Consider the following 14775-nt stretch of genomic DNA (forward strand, 5'->3'; position numbering starts at 1 on the left):
GCGAGCTGCCGGCAGCCAGGACAGAGGGAAGCAAGACTGTGGGGGCCATCAGAAGGTAAGTATATATATATTTTTTTATTTTTAAGCATTCTTTAAGGTCACACTATATAAATCCATGCTGTTTGCATGGATTTATATAGTGTGACCAAGTTGACAAACACTTTCCAAGTGATGCTAAAATCGCTTTGAAAGCGCTTGACAACTCGCATGCGGAAATGCAAGTGAAGAACGCTTCACTTCCGCTTGTCCCTGGCAGGAAAACGCATGTACAATCCGCAGGTACAATCCGCATGCGTTTTTTCTGCCAGGGAGATGCAGAAACGCTCAGGAAAATATCCGGAGCATTTCAGCATCGTGGGCACATAGCCTGAGTTCCACTCCTAGTTTTGGCATACAAACACTGATGAAAAAAACTGACCAAATACTGATGTGTGAATAAGCCATAAGACCTACTGCAAAGTTACTTCATTTTTCATTTTAGATGTATTGGCACAAAAAAATAAGAAATGAAGGAAGAAAGTGTAGGTAGTGATTACATAGGACATAGTATGTTACAGCAACTAAACAACGTATCTGTGCTTAACAACATTGAGATTAGGAATGGGAGTGTCACTGTGGCAGGGGCATTGCAGGCTTACAAATAACAGGTAATCTAGCCATCTCCCCTGTAGCAGTCCTCAGACACAGCAGTCCTACATGTGAAGTCATCTGTGCACTATGTGCAATACTGACATGGAACATTTCCAGCGCCACACAGGTTAATTAGCTGCCTTCTTTTCCTTTCAACCTCCTCTCCCACAATCCTTTGACAATGATGTCATAGTGAACCCTGAGGGGGTGGAGGATTTAATTCTTCCTCTAGCACAGAGCTGCCCCTCCTTCCTTCGGTGAAGCCTGCAGTGTAGAGTAGGGAGTGGGAGCTGCCTGTCACTTCCAGGCTCAGCACACTGCAGTCCTTGCACCAGAGACCCTTCCAGAGGAGCCAGAGCTGCTGGAGTCTTACTGAGGTGAGGAGCCCTATCAGCCCTGATCAGGGTGTGTCTGAGGGGCACGTACCACACCTCTACAGGAGGACAGCAAGTCTACACTGCTACTGCTGTTTACTGTGTCTTCTGCTGCTCTTTACACTTTCTGCTTCTATCGTAAAGTTTATTCTGCTTTCTATAAGTTTGTCAGCCCTATGTAAATATTTAATTGTAAATTACTAAAAAAAAATCTACACTAGTATCCGCAGACTGAGGGTGTGTGGCTTTACTGCTCTGTAGCCACAGGTTCTTGTGGGTGTATACACTGTGCAGCGCCAGGACAGGTGGGTTGTTCTGCTGCTGGAGCCACATTTGTTTAATGTTTATGGCTCCATATTTGTAAATAGTGAATTATTGATGGCTCCTGAGGATTGTATCCTAGGCATTAATAGGGATTCCTGGCTTTTATCTGTTCTGCTCACTTGTGGCTGCACAGGGCTGTGTGCTGGTCCCTGTGACACTTTGGAGCAGCTCCTGTTATGGGGACTGTATGTGACACACACCCAGAAGGAGACACTGGTGTTTATCTGAAACCAGTTTGCCTTGTGGTGGAGGAGAGAGGGACAGGAGTGTCCTGTATGGAGGTGGCATCCAGGGTGATGGCAGAGGGCGGGGATGTGGGGAGGAATGAGGGTGTGGGCTGCTCTCTACAGACTCTCAGCTTGGGAAGCTCTCTTTCAGTTTCCATGGAAACCAGTTTAAATAAGTTTTGTTACTTCAGGCCTCATTATTGTCTGCACCCCGAATGGTTAATGATGCAAACACATTGTATTGTACCTCACTCTCTCTTTAAATGTATGCAGCATTAACGGTTTTTATATTTTTATATTACTGTTGGGGAGGGAGGAATAAGTCTTTGAAACACAATTTTTGTTATGATGATCTACAATTTTTTTTTTAACCTAATACTGTGCAGAAAATCCACTCCAATCTTAGATTTAGTTAATACCAGCTTCTGAATTTTTTTTTTTCCATGTAACTAGCATTAATAGCTGAGTTACTGAATTGTAGTTACAGTACAGTGATACTTTCATACTGTTTGACACTACATTTTTTTTTATTTTTTATCTGCCATGTGCTTGTATGTATATATAATTTTATTTATTTTTTCCTTTTTTATACATGTTGGTATGATAGGATGTTGTGGTTTATTTTTCAGGTTTTACAGCAAGTATTTTTATGGGCATTAAAAGAAAAAAACACTAATTGCATGTGACTAAAACTAACATGGGGAAAAAAAATGTGGAAAGTTTTTATAAACGGGCAGATTGTGGGTTCATCCAGTATGGATCAAAATACTTACCTGTCCGCTCTTTTCACAGGTCTGTTTTGGTATTATGTTTACTATAAAATGACAATTCCGGATTATCTCTTTGTATAACCTGTATTGTGGTGTTCCTTTGTAATTCCACCTTTGAAAAAATAAAGTTCTAACTAAATTGGCAACTGGGTGTCACCACTTTGGGCTGTGTCCCTGCACTTTCTGATGCTGTCCAATCAGTGTAGCCAATGTCTGTGTCTGAACATGGCCAGTTGACAAGTTAAATGGCAACACCTATTTGTCTATTTATTCACACATTTCTAGGGGTAGTAAATGAGCCAGTGGAACTGAGCAAAGTTATAAGAAAACGTGCTCCAGAATTGGTATTTCACAGGGAATACAAGTCTGAATCTTTGTCTAGGATTTGTAGATGGGTCCCGCAGTATATTGTAATTAGTCTTAAAATGCACCAAGTTTATTAGTGATTATTGAAGGTAAATTTGATTCATCTTTAGATATTTCTCTAACTTTTCACCACTTAGTTGTTGTCATACTAGTTGTGCCATCTTTTTACTCCTACCTTTTGGTTCAATTTAGTTCATTCTGTACTTTAAAGCATGCGCATTTTCTTAAAAATTCATTTTCCTGTCTTAATTGGTCTAAAAAGTGATGCAATATTAACGTCAAAATACAATACATTTTAGACACCTTTTTGGCCATGGTCTTAGCTCAAACACATTAGTAAATGTCTCATTTGTTTTTTGTTACTTCTCCACGTTTGATTACAGAATCGCTGCTTCTAGGATTTTATTTATATTTCTTTGTTACTTAAAATTAATCTTCACTTTGGAGGATTTATAGCAGGGGTGCACAACATTTTTTGGTCTAAGGGCCACATTGCCATACTGAACCAATCCCAAGGGCTGGGAAAAAAAAAAAAAAGGTGCAATTACATTAAATACATCACCAGAACCACCGTTGGTACAGTAAAACATCAGCAGAATCAAGTTTTGAGTATTTTAGGAGGATTTGGAAATTTTCTGAAAAAAAAAAAAAAAACAGTATGAAAACAGTCTAACTTAAACTTAGTTTTTGGAGCAGAAACTTTCCAAATCCTCCTCATAAGTTCAAATTTCGAAGTTTTGAGGATTTTTGAGTTTTAACATGGCCATAAAGCATGTTATGGATTGCTACAGGAGTGTGGCACCCGAACCATCACCAGTACATCTATACAGCACCAAGGTTAAATTAAATGTCAGGTCAGCCCCATATACAACTGTTTTTCATGAACCTACAACTCCTGTATGACGCAAATACATCTGAATATAAGTAGGGAGCGGTGCGGTCCGCACAGCATCGCTTGGCAGGCTGCATGTTGTGCAGGCCTAGTTTATAGTAGGCATTACTTCATCTCCTTTCCAGTCACAGCATATTGACGACTGATCAGCTGTTTGCTCCGGCACTTGCTAGATGTAAACACTTTAAACAGAGATGCTAAGCCCACTGCAGATCAGTTTCCAGTCAAAAGAATAGGAACCGTTCTGCAGTCCCTGACCACGACTTCTACACCTTGAACAGAGCTGCAAAGCACAGTCCTAACGTGTTTACATCTGGTGGGCACCGGAGCAAATGACAGCTGATCAGCGAAGGTGCTGGGTGTCGGACCCCCATCGATAAAATATTATCAACAGGCCATAAATCTGCTCTGACTGGAAACCTTTTTAAATATAGAAGTTTGTCTTTGCATTTCAGTCTTTCCTGAGAAACCAGCACGACCTAGAATTGTCATGTCTCCTGTCATGCCTGAACTGTTGAATGTGAAGTTTATGACAACTAGATGAACTTCTGGAGCATATAATTTATGAGCACGCTGAAGAAATAGTTTTGTTCATACATATGTTAACAGGTTTTGCATGGATTGTGGTAACAATTATTACTATTACTCATATTGATGACTACCATCTTGGTCATTAGTCTACATGAGTTGGCACTATTTTCATAGTTTATCCTTCTTTGTGTAACACTTAAGTATTGTAAATCCGTCCTGAAAGTGTTTTATGCTGTTTACCTACATGAATGTCTAGAAACTGAGGGACTGTGAGATATTTTACAGACTATGTGGGCTATGTGCCCACGATGCAGAAATGCTCCGGATTTTTCCTGAGCGTTTCTGCATCTCCCTGGCAGAAAAAACGCATGCGGACTGGACATGCGGATTGTACATGCGTTTTCCTGCCAGGGACAAGCGGATGTGACGCGTTCTTCACTTGCATTTCCGCATGCAGGTTGACAAGCGCTTTCCAAGCAATTTTAGCATCACTTGGAAAGTGCTTGACAACTGGGTCACACTCTATAAATCCATGCAACCGGCATGGATTTATATAGTGTGACCTTATAGAATGGGAAAAAATAAAAAAATAAATCTATACTTGCCTTCTGATGGCCCCCGGAGTCTTGCTTCCCTCTGTCCTGGCTGCCGGCAGCTCCCGGCAGCTCACAGTACACTGAAGGACCTGCTGTCACATGACTATGACTTCAACGCAGGTCCTTCAGTCCACCGCAATCTGCTGGCAAGCGAAGACAAGCACACTGCGGGCCATCAGAAGGTATATATAATATTTTTAATTTTTTTTTTTTTTTTTTACAGGTTCTATGGTACCCGGGTCCGGAGGAGTCTCCTCTTCTCCAAACCTGGGTACCATCCACACATTGAAACGCATGGAATGTGCATCTACAGATGCAGTGATGTGGATTCCATGTGGTCCAATGCAAGTCAATGGCGGCTAAAATGCAGTGCTTCCACAAAATAATTGGTAGTGCTGCGTCTTTTTCCGCAGCGGAAATTTCCGCAGCATGTGCACAGCACATTATCACTGGGGAACATGGCAGATCTTCTACCAAGCATTTTTTTAAGCGTTTCTGCAGTGGAATTGCCGCTGCAAAACCGCTTAAACGCATCGTGGGCACACAGCCATAGTCTGCAGAGAAAATTGCTGTATGTCGAATGAGTATGACCTTGTACCAACACATCTGTTCTATGCACACGTCAAATGGGCAAACTTGTTTCTTTCTATTAATTTTTTCTTATCTGTTTGTGAGGAGCAGTCTTTGCTTTTGATGTTGAAAGTGGATTACAGCTCTGTAAAGGAGTTACGTGCTAATGGACAACTGCTTAGTAATGAGCCCTTAGGTGAAAAAATATAAAAATTTATACCTCCAGGTCCTCATCGGTTTGAAACATATTCAATTTTTTTCCTCTCCTTGGGCCCATTAATAATAATGTCTAATAGTAGACAGTCCCTTTTTAAGACTAGGTTTATAATTGCAGAATAGGAAATTCGGCACACTAGTCCCAATGCAACGTCGTCGAGTCCTACCCTTGATACCATAGTAATAAAGACAAACTGTGCACTTTTTATTAAATGGTAAGGTCTACTTCTTCGTATTGTTAGACAATCCAAAAATGTGGTGTTTAATTCTAATTATATGACCTGCCTCAAACATCAGGTTTCTGCAATGGTGAGAGGTGCTGTGAAGTCATATTTTTGGATAGCCTAACGAAAAAATGAACTATACCTTGCAATTTAAGATAAAGTGGCGATTTATTTATTTTTCTCTACTTGTGTCAGAGGTCTCAATGTTGCAAGTTCCGTTTTTTTTTTTTTCCAGAAGAAAAAGCCCTGCATTCTGCAGTTTCTTTTCCCGATAGAGGTGGCCTCCCAAACTGAAATCAAATGGACCCTATTATACTGCATGCCGTCTGACACCATCAGCATGAGACAATCATAGGTTGGATTCATTTTTTACAAAAGTTCAGTTTTTTTGTTCCTGGAATGGAACAGAAACTGACCACTAGTGTGCTCCTAACCTCAGGGTGCTTTTACACCGGCCCACTTGTCGTTTAGCAGCCTGTTTAGACAGGCCAACCAAAATTGTCTACACACAGAAGGATGGTTGGTGTAATCTTTGTGTGCGCTTAGCATATCATTGTTCAGCAGCACACGACCTGTTTACACTGAATGATGTGCTGCCGATAGTGATGATTTTGCTTGTTTGTTGGGTGATTCCCGGCATGGTTACACAAGCTGATCGTTTGGGAATGAGCATTGTAACGAACGCTTGTTCCTGACTATGGTCTGGTGTATTGGACAATAAAGATGACATGTAAATAATCTGTCATCAGACTTTTGCAGTTAATTGAGACTATTTTTTTTGTTCTATTTTTCACCTTCTGATTGTGTAATGTCATACAATGAGTCGTGGCTTTGGGAACTGTTCTTCACGCGCTGTTGTTTTTTGATTATAGATTTTAGCTTGCATATATTTAAAGAGGATCTGTATGCTCTCCTAACATGTCGGTTTTAGTAAATGCATTTCTTCATTATTTCTGGAGCAGTATTTTGCATAGATCTACATTGTACTGTTCCTCAGTTATTAATCATAGAAATGTATGAGTAAACTGACAAACAGGCAGTACTATTCCTTTTGTCATAGGTGTCTATGCACAGTCAGCGCTGGTTAGACAGAATTGGTATATGTCAAGACACCCCTGGACTGGTAGCACCCAGTTGTCCATTTTTTTTTCATTTCTACTAACTGATGAATGGAAAAATGTTCCGTCATTGTGTCATGGCGAATATCATTATTTACTAAAATAGATGTCATGAGAGCCTACAGATACTATTTAAAGGGGTTGGCCACTACTTGGACAGTCTCTTCTTAAAGGCTGTATTCCCCCTTTTTAAAGTGCTTGTCCAGTCTTCTGATGAAAGTCTGCATCATTACAGCGTGCACACCGCACACGGTCAAGATTCTCTGTACAATTAAGGTCACATGACAAAATCACTGGCAACATCAGATACTGCCTGCAGATGTGGTCCTTGGTGGGATTTGAACCCAGGACCCCAGCTATGAGGCACTATTGCATTTATCCAAATAGTGGACAACCCCTTAAATTTTATGGTGATTCCAAAAGATGAGGCTTTACTTGGATAATGATGCAAAAGTGATCTGTCAATGTACTGGAGATATACCATGTTGGAAAAAGCCTGTGACTACTTACGGGTTTCCAGAGAAATATTGACTATCCTTGCCCCATCATTGGAATTCTCTGCTACCAATAGTTGAAGCATTATTCTAGTGCGTTGCTCTGTTATAGTTTATGCAGACATCCGCAGAAGTACAAGTTGAAGCTCCTGGGCTTGAGCGTGAAAACTGCAACTGGTTTCCTGCTTATTCTTAATTTGCAGTGGGACCCGCACACCCTATAATAAATATCCATATTCTGATCCCTTAGCCTGGCACCCATAGAAACCTATGTTCTTATATTGTGAACTTGTATTGTACTTTTGAGAAGTTTCAGCTACTCAGAGGCAGTTTGTGGGAGATGAAAGAATAATATGGGTAGGTATTGAGCATTTTTAATAGTTTGTGAAGGGGTGGTAGTCCTATATGATTCACTACATTGCTGCCTTAGACGTATCATTTACTCCAGGATTAAACTTGCTTGGATGTGTTTCTGTTAGAATTGGCACTAATTAAAATGTGCATCACTTAGTAGCTGCGGCCAGCTGTAGCTCTAAAACAAAACACGTAAATAATTGGGTCTCTATGGAGCAGCCGTGTTTATGATTGTCCATTAACATCTCCAGCATTTTTCTGCAGCTTTCAGAACTTTTACTACCATTTAATTTCATATCCTTGGAAATGTCACCTGTCTCTTGATTTTCAATACAAGCCTCGATGTCTCTCTGTGCAGGAATTTACAAGAAGTCAAAAATGTTTGCTTGTTTATTCCCCTCCGTACGCAACTTAACACCCCATAATACTAATTTTTTTCTTATGTACCAGCGTTGACCTCCTAGTACAGTAAATGCTACATGAGTGAGTTTTTTTTATTCCTTTTTAAATGATTTTGTTTGTTGATTTGGATTGAGAAAAACACAATTTTTCTTTTGCTCTCAGGTTTGCAGTTTTGTACTCTTATTTGTAAAGATTTCAATCTACACATTGACCCGGTAGATGTTATTTTTAAGAAAAGTCATGTAGGTTCATAGTTTACTATTTACTGATAAGAAATACGAGTGGTTTATCCGGTTCCTTCAGAGCTGTCCAGGTAAACTACGTGAACAGAAGTGCGTAAAAATGTGAGCGTGTCATACAAAATGCAAAGGGGTCCAGCCTATCAGTCTATTATGGATAGAATTGTGATATAGCTGGTTCTTCTGCATTATGTACAGGTGCATCTCACTAAATTAGAATATCATCAAAAAGTTAATTTATTTTAGTTCTTCAATACAAAAAGCAAAATGTGAAACTCGCATATAATATAGTCATTATAAACAGAGTGATCTATTTCAAGTGTTTATTTCTGTTAATGTTGATGATTATGGCTTACAGCAAATGAGAACGCAAAAGTCATTATCTCAGAAAATTAGATTAATTAACAAAAAACACCTGCAAAGGCTTCCTAAGCGTTGAAAAAGGTCCATTAGTCTGTTTCTGTAGGCTCCACAGTCATGGGGAAGACTGCCTTCTGGACATCTGTCAAGTCAGCAGTCATTGACACACTCCACAAGGTGGCAGACTTCCAGTTTTCATTTGGAAATCAAGGTCCCAGAGTCTGGAGGAAGAGTGGAGAGGCACACAATCTGAGCTGCTTGAGGTCTAGTGTGAAGTTTCCACAATCAGTGATGGTTTGGGGGGGCCATGTCATCTGCTGGTGTAGGTCCACTGTGTTTTATCAAGACCAAAGTCAGCGCAGCCGTCTACCAGGAAATTTTAGAGCACTTCATGCTTCCCTCTGCCGACAAGCTTTATGGAGATGGAAATTTCATTCTCCAGCAGGACTTGGCACCTGTTCACACTGCCAAAAGTACCAATACCTGGTTTAAAAACAACAGTATCACTGTGCTTGATTAGCCAGCAAACTTGCCTGACCTTACCCCATATCTATGGGGTATTGTCAAGAGGAAGATGAGACACTAGACCCAGCAATGCAGACGAGCTGAAGGCTGCTATCAAAGCAACCTGGGCTTCCATAACACCTCAGCAGTGCCACAGGCTGATCGCCTCCATGCCACGCCGCATTGATGCAGTAATTGATGCAAAAGGAGCCCTGACCAAGTATTGAGTGCATTTACTGAACATACATTTCAGTAGGCCAACATTTCGGATTGTAAAATCATTTTTCAAGCTGGTGTTATAAAGTATTCTAATTTACTGAGATAATGACTTTTGTGTTTTCATTTGCTGTAACCATAATCATCAACATTAACAGAAATAAACACTTGAAATAGATCACTCTGTTTGTAATGACTATATAATGAGTTTCACTTTTTATATTGAAGAACTGAAATAAATTAACTTTATGATGATATTCTAATTTAATGAGATGGGCCTGTATTTAGATGCCTCTTTTGTGTAAAGAATATAGTTTGACTGGTCTTTATAATATCCAGAATGTAGGCTGTAAATTGAGCCATCCAGCCTTACCGCCAACCCCCCTCCCACCAAAAAAAACCCTGTTTTTTCTGGACAACCAGGTTGCACACAGATTGGCCTATGACCTTCGTGCTTGGCTAGCAAGGTGTATAGGAAGTAAAATTTCTTACTTTGCTACGAGCAAAAGGTGTTTCACGTGTGTGTGTGTGTGTGTGTGTGTGTGTGTGTGTGTGTGTGTAAAATTGATATATATTTCAGATTCATGGAAGACCTATTTTGGGATGTAGAGCTTAAACTGTATTTACACTGCAAGATAATAGTGAAGGAGTGTTTCATGAATATCTTGCCATGTATACTGGCTGAGCAAAACATTCATTCATTAGGTGAAATTATCTTTTGTGTAGCATAAAAACATCATTTTCGGCGGTGCATCGTCCTCTGTAAACAGGACTCTCCCTGCCAATAAGTGTGGCAGCCTATGCGTTATGTAGTATAGATCGTTCCAGCATCAATTCCAGGCATGTACGCCTACTGGAGACACTCAGATACAGTCTACTACGTTTGAGTGTTCGCCTCAAACACGCCTGAAGATGATGCACGTCAGAGCACTCCGCGTACGTTCAAATCCCATTTTGTAGTGGGGTGTGGGCGGGGGCGTTTTTGGACGTAAGCCCCGACAAGACCAACAAACTGTTGCATAAAGGCAATGTGAAAGCACCCTTATTTACCCAACATAAAGGGCTGGATGATTTCCTCAATACACATAACATTGTGGGTTATAGTTTAATTAGTGACAAAATGTATATCGTAATTGGTGAAGGAAGGTTGAACTTGATGGACCTAGGTCTTTATTCAACCTATGTAATATTATATATATATTTATTTATTTTTTACAAAGTACAATAATTGCATGACTATAGTTTACAGTGCATTGTGAAAGTATTTGGCCCCCTTGAACTTTTCTACCTTTTGCCACATTTCTGGCTTCAAACAGATATAAAATTCTAAATTTTTTGGAAGAATCAACAACAAGTTGGACACAATCTTGAAGTAGAATGAAATTTATTGGATATTTTTAAACTTTTCAAACAAATTCAAAACTGAAAAGTGGGGCGTGCAATATTATTCGGCCCCCTTGAGTTAATACTCTGTAGCGCCACCTTTTGCTGTAAGTACAGCTGCAAGTCGCTTGGGGTTATGTCTCTATCAGTTTTGCACATTGAGAGGCTGACATTCTTGCCCATTCTTCCTTGCAAAACAGCTCGAGCTCCTCACTGAACTTCTGGAGTGAGTTTGCTGCACTGAAAGTAAAGGGGCCGAATAATATTGCATGCCTCACTTTTCAGTTTTGAATTTGTTTAAAAAGTTTAAAATATCCAATAAATTTCGTTCCACTTCACGATTGTGTCCGACTTGTTGATTCTTCCCCAAAAAATTAAAATTTTATATCTTTGTTTGAAGCCAGAAATGCGGCAAAAGGTATAAAAGTTCAAGGGGGCCAAATACTTTCACAATGCACTGTATATACATTAAAGGCCAACACACAGTTTCTCTTTGTGTCTCAGTGCATCCAGATTCACGGAGGAGAATCACTGGTCCTATTATCTGCAAAATTATATTTCCCAGCAGCACCCTGCTTCTCCTTTAGTGCTGCAGATCTCAGCATGGGCAATTGTTATTTCTGTGAATGAGATGACCATTGATACTTTGAGTGTAGTGTTTGTGACCCACTATTTGACCAATATTCTTTACTGTTTACAAACCCCACATTTCATTGGTGTTTCATCCAGATCTCCAGTCCATGATGGTGTTCCTCCTGCATGCATTAGCTGATCTGTGCTACAACTATTAGGGCAATGAAGATGGTAGGAAGATTTCTGGGTGATGCTTTATTACAAAGTAACGTGGCTGCGTTTGTTTTTCATTAGATGGGTTAATCAGGTGCAAATGCCCTTGGCATCTGTTTGCTTTTCAGCATGGCGGAGCTGTGCCACATCCCGGTTGTCTGATGTTTTATTACACAGTTGATCAGGTGATCTAAGCATGCCTTACTGACCACACAAGAAATAGTGAAAGATGGATCCTTAACGCATAACCTTTTGACTGGGGGGATTACATGGCCTAGAAGTCTCCCTATGCCTACTTGATGGTCTTCTTAAGGAGAAACATTACTCCTTGGATCAGTGTTCCCCAGCTCCAGTCCTCAAGAGCCACCAACAGGTCATGTTTTCAGGATTTCCTTAGCATTGGCCAGGTGATAATTGCAGAATCTGCACAAGCAATAATTCTATCACCTGGCCAATACTAAGGATATCCTGAAAACATGACTTGTTGAGGATTGGAGTTGAACGCTGCCTTAGATCCCACAAATATGTTGTAAACTTGTAATGGTACTTCTGACACTTATTATTGCATTAATATCCTCATAACAAACTTATTTTGATTTGTCAGGAAATGGGACTTTATAAAAGTTTCTGCTCATGGGCTGTAAGGTGGGGTTTGCCTAAAATTTAAGTAAATTTGCCTAAGAGTATGCAGTGATCAATGCAGCATTCATATGAATGATAAATGGACATCATCCTTGCAATTTTGCAAAACTGGTAGAGACTTAAACAGATAAGTAATGATGATTATTTTTATTGTGTAACATTTCCTACTTTTGTGCAAGTTTTGTAAAGTCTCATTTGAATCGGTCGGCACAGAATGACTGCTCAAACTAAGCACAGGCGCTTGGTGCACCCTCGGTGTGGACAAACATTTAAGTGCACCTTCCCACCAACTTGTTTCTCCCCATCTCCATCCTTCTTTGGCTGTATAGAGTCAGAGCTGTCTCTTAAAGAAAAGGGGTTGGAGATGGAGGGAAAACAAGTAGGTGGGAAGGTGCAATGAACGATTTGGCCTTATTAGGGGTGTACCAAGCGCCTGTATGAAGTTTAAAAAGTCATTCTGTGTTGACAGTCCCTCTTAATGGTCAGATACAGGGGAAGCCACAGTTGAATATTTACCAGCATTCAATGCCTGGCAACATAATTGTCTGGTGCCTGTCCTACACCTCGCTACATAGCTCAGTCTCTAGCAAAATTGAGATGATACTCAGTCATGCTTATGTTGACCTAGGACAGACTGTGTACCTCACGCTGCAACTCAGCTCTTCAGCTCTTAGGTTATGGCTACACTATACAGTGTCTATGGTAATGATCCCCCTTCCACTTTCTGTTCCTTTCAGTCCATACATCATCCACTTCTCACAGGTGTATCAGGTTTGACAGTTATTCTGAATCCAGCTGTAGAAGGTCGCTGCGCTTGGCCTTGCAGACACCTCCGTGATCCTTTCATCATCCCTCCCTCTCTAGGACCCAGTGGTGATATCCACCTTCTGCTGCTAACTGTCACACCCTTGTTGGATCTTTAAATACACTCAGTTTCTCTAGAGAGTTGCTGGTGCTAGAGTTAATTCCTCTGTTCTGGTCTGGCGTTCTAGCAGTCGGCTAGATTCTTCTTGGAGTTCATTTTGTGGATTGTAGTCGTGGTCTCTCTGGTATCTTCTCAAAGCTAAGTGTACCCCCTTGTTTTTCCCTTGTTTGTGTTTAGTTGCAGTGGGGCTGACTAGTGCTCACCCCTTCCCCTCCATTCCTTGGGCCTAGCTCTAGGGACACCCAGGGCTAAGGTATCCTGCTTTGCGATAGATGCGGAACCTATTTAGGGACGATAGGGGAGTCAGGGAGTTGTTAGATCTGCCTAAGGGTCTCCACTCCCCCTTCCTTTTCCGTCGTCGTACGCTGTGTCCTTCCCATACCTAGCATGACACCATTGGACTCTCATCTGTGTCGCCTGGAGACTTCCCGCTGGATACCTGCTAGACACAAAACTTGTTTCACCTTCTCATGACAGATCAGTTTTGTTTTGTGCCACTTAGCCCTGAGAACAGTCTCTTGTCTGACGACAACAGTGACTCTTCGTTTGACTAGATGGCCTGGTGCCATGTCATTATTGCGCTTTGACACACATGACGTTGTCAGTCCGGCTAATCAAAGGAAGAGCCTTGCAGGTGTAGAGAGGTAGGATGTGATTGTCCGGGCTCCATTCCAGTGTTCACAGATTACGGACGTGGCCGGCAGACTGGGTTCTGCTAATTGATTCGCTCCAACGCTACTGGTGGGCATGTGCCTAGAGGACTCCATTAAGTCGCTCTGCCTTTTACTATAAAAATTATTCAAAGCAACTTTGCAAAATAGAAACCTTTTAATTTCAGAAAAAACGTGAGTCATATGAGCTTTTCCTCCACCAGAACAATAAACCATTTCAGAATTGAACATTACAAAACACTTTTCTCTGGTAGGACAGATTTCTAAATCTTCTATTTATTTAAACCCTGTGGAATGTATGTAAAATGGAGAAAATCCATAGAAAGTATTTCAAATCCTGTTTTCTGGGGTCAGGAAGGGTTCAAGTTGACTGCTCCCTTTGCCATGGGACTTGGGTTTACAGTAATTATGAACCCTGTAAAAATCAAGCAAGAAAAAAAAAGTTGAAATGGAAGCCTCAAAAGAATGTGGTTGATGTGTGATAGCGCCTCACTTCACTAACTGATGGTTACTCTCGTGCTTGGTCCTTCCCCACAGTGCAGTTTTATGAACGTGTTATGTTTTGTCTTACTATTGTATTTAGCATGCTGCTATGGCAGGTGGTGACCAATTTTGTTTGTTACAAAACGTAAGATTTTAATTTGAGAATGGTCCATGAATAGAATAAAGATATGAAATATTTTGACATTATGAATGTAGTCAAACTGTAAGCGAGCAGTCTGTTTCTCTAACAACTCCCGTGCAAATCTAGAAAAAAATTATTTTTTTAACCATTACGATGTGCTAGAATGGTCCTAACAAATTACTTGGATAATATGTTTTCAGAGAAGTAAATTACAATCACCTCTTTGGATATATGGATATATAACCTAGAAGTATTCGCCAATTTATTTGTCATTTCTTATTTATATTGACTTGCATAGCGCCAACAGGTACCTCCTTACTTTACAGACATTGCCAT

At 40.5% G+C, this 14775-nt stretch overlaps 1 protein-coding gene across 1 annotated transcript in view; it reads left to right on the forward strand.

The window, feature by feature from the left end:
* Positions 1-840: 840 nt before the first annotated feature.
* Positions 841-14775, forward strand: part of RHOC (ras homolog family member C) — a 56549-nt gene continuing 42614 nt past the window's right edge. The window contains exon 1 of the mRNA XM_073667180.1: positions 841-1007. The gene's annotated coding sequence lies outside the window, so the exon portion shown is untranslated. The remainder of the gene's footprint in view (positions 1008-14775) is intronic.

This window comes from Phyllobates terribilis, unplaced genomic scaffold (assembly GCF_046119375.1).
Source record: "Phyllobates terribilis strain yellow unplaced genomic scaffold, ASM4611937v1 Scaffold_2__4_contigs__length_985480577, whole genome shotgun sequence".
Lineage (NCBI taxonomy): Eukaryota > Metazoa > Chordata > Amphibia > Anura > Dendrobatidae > Phyllobates > Phyllobates terribilis.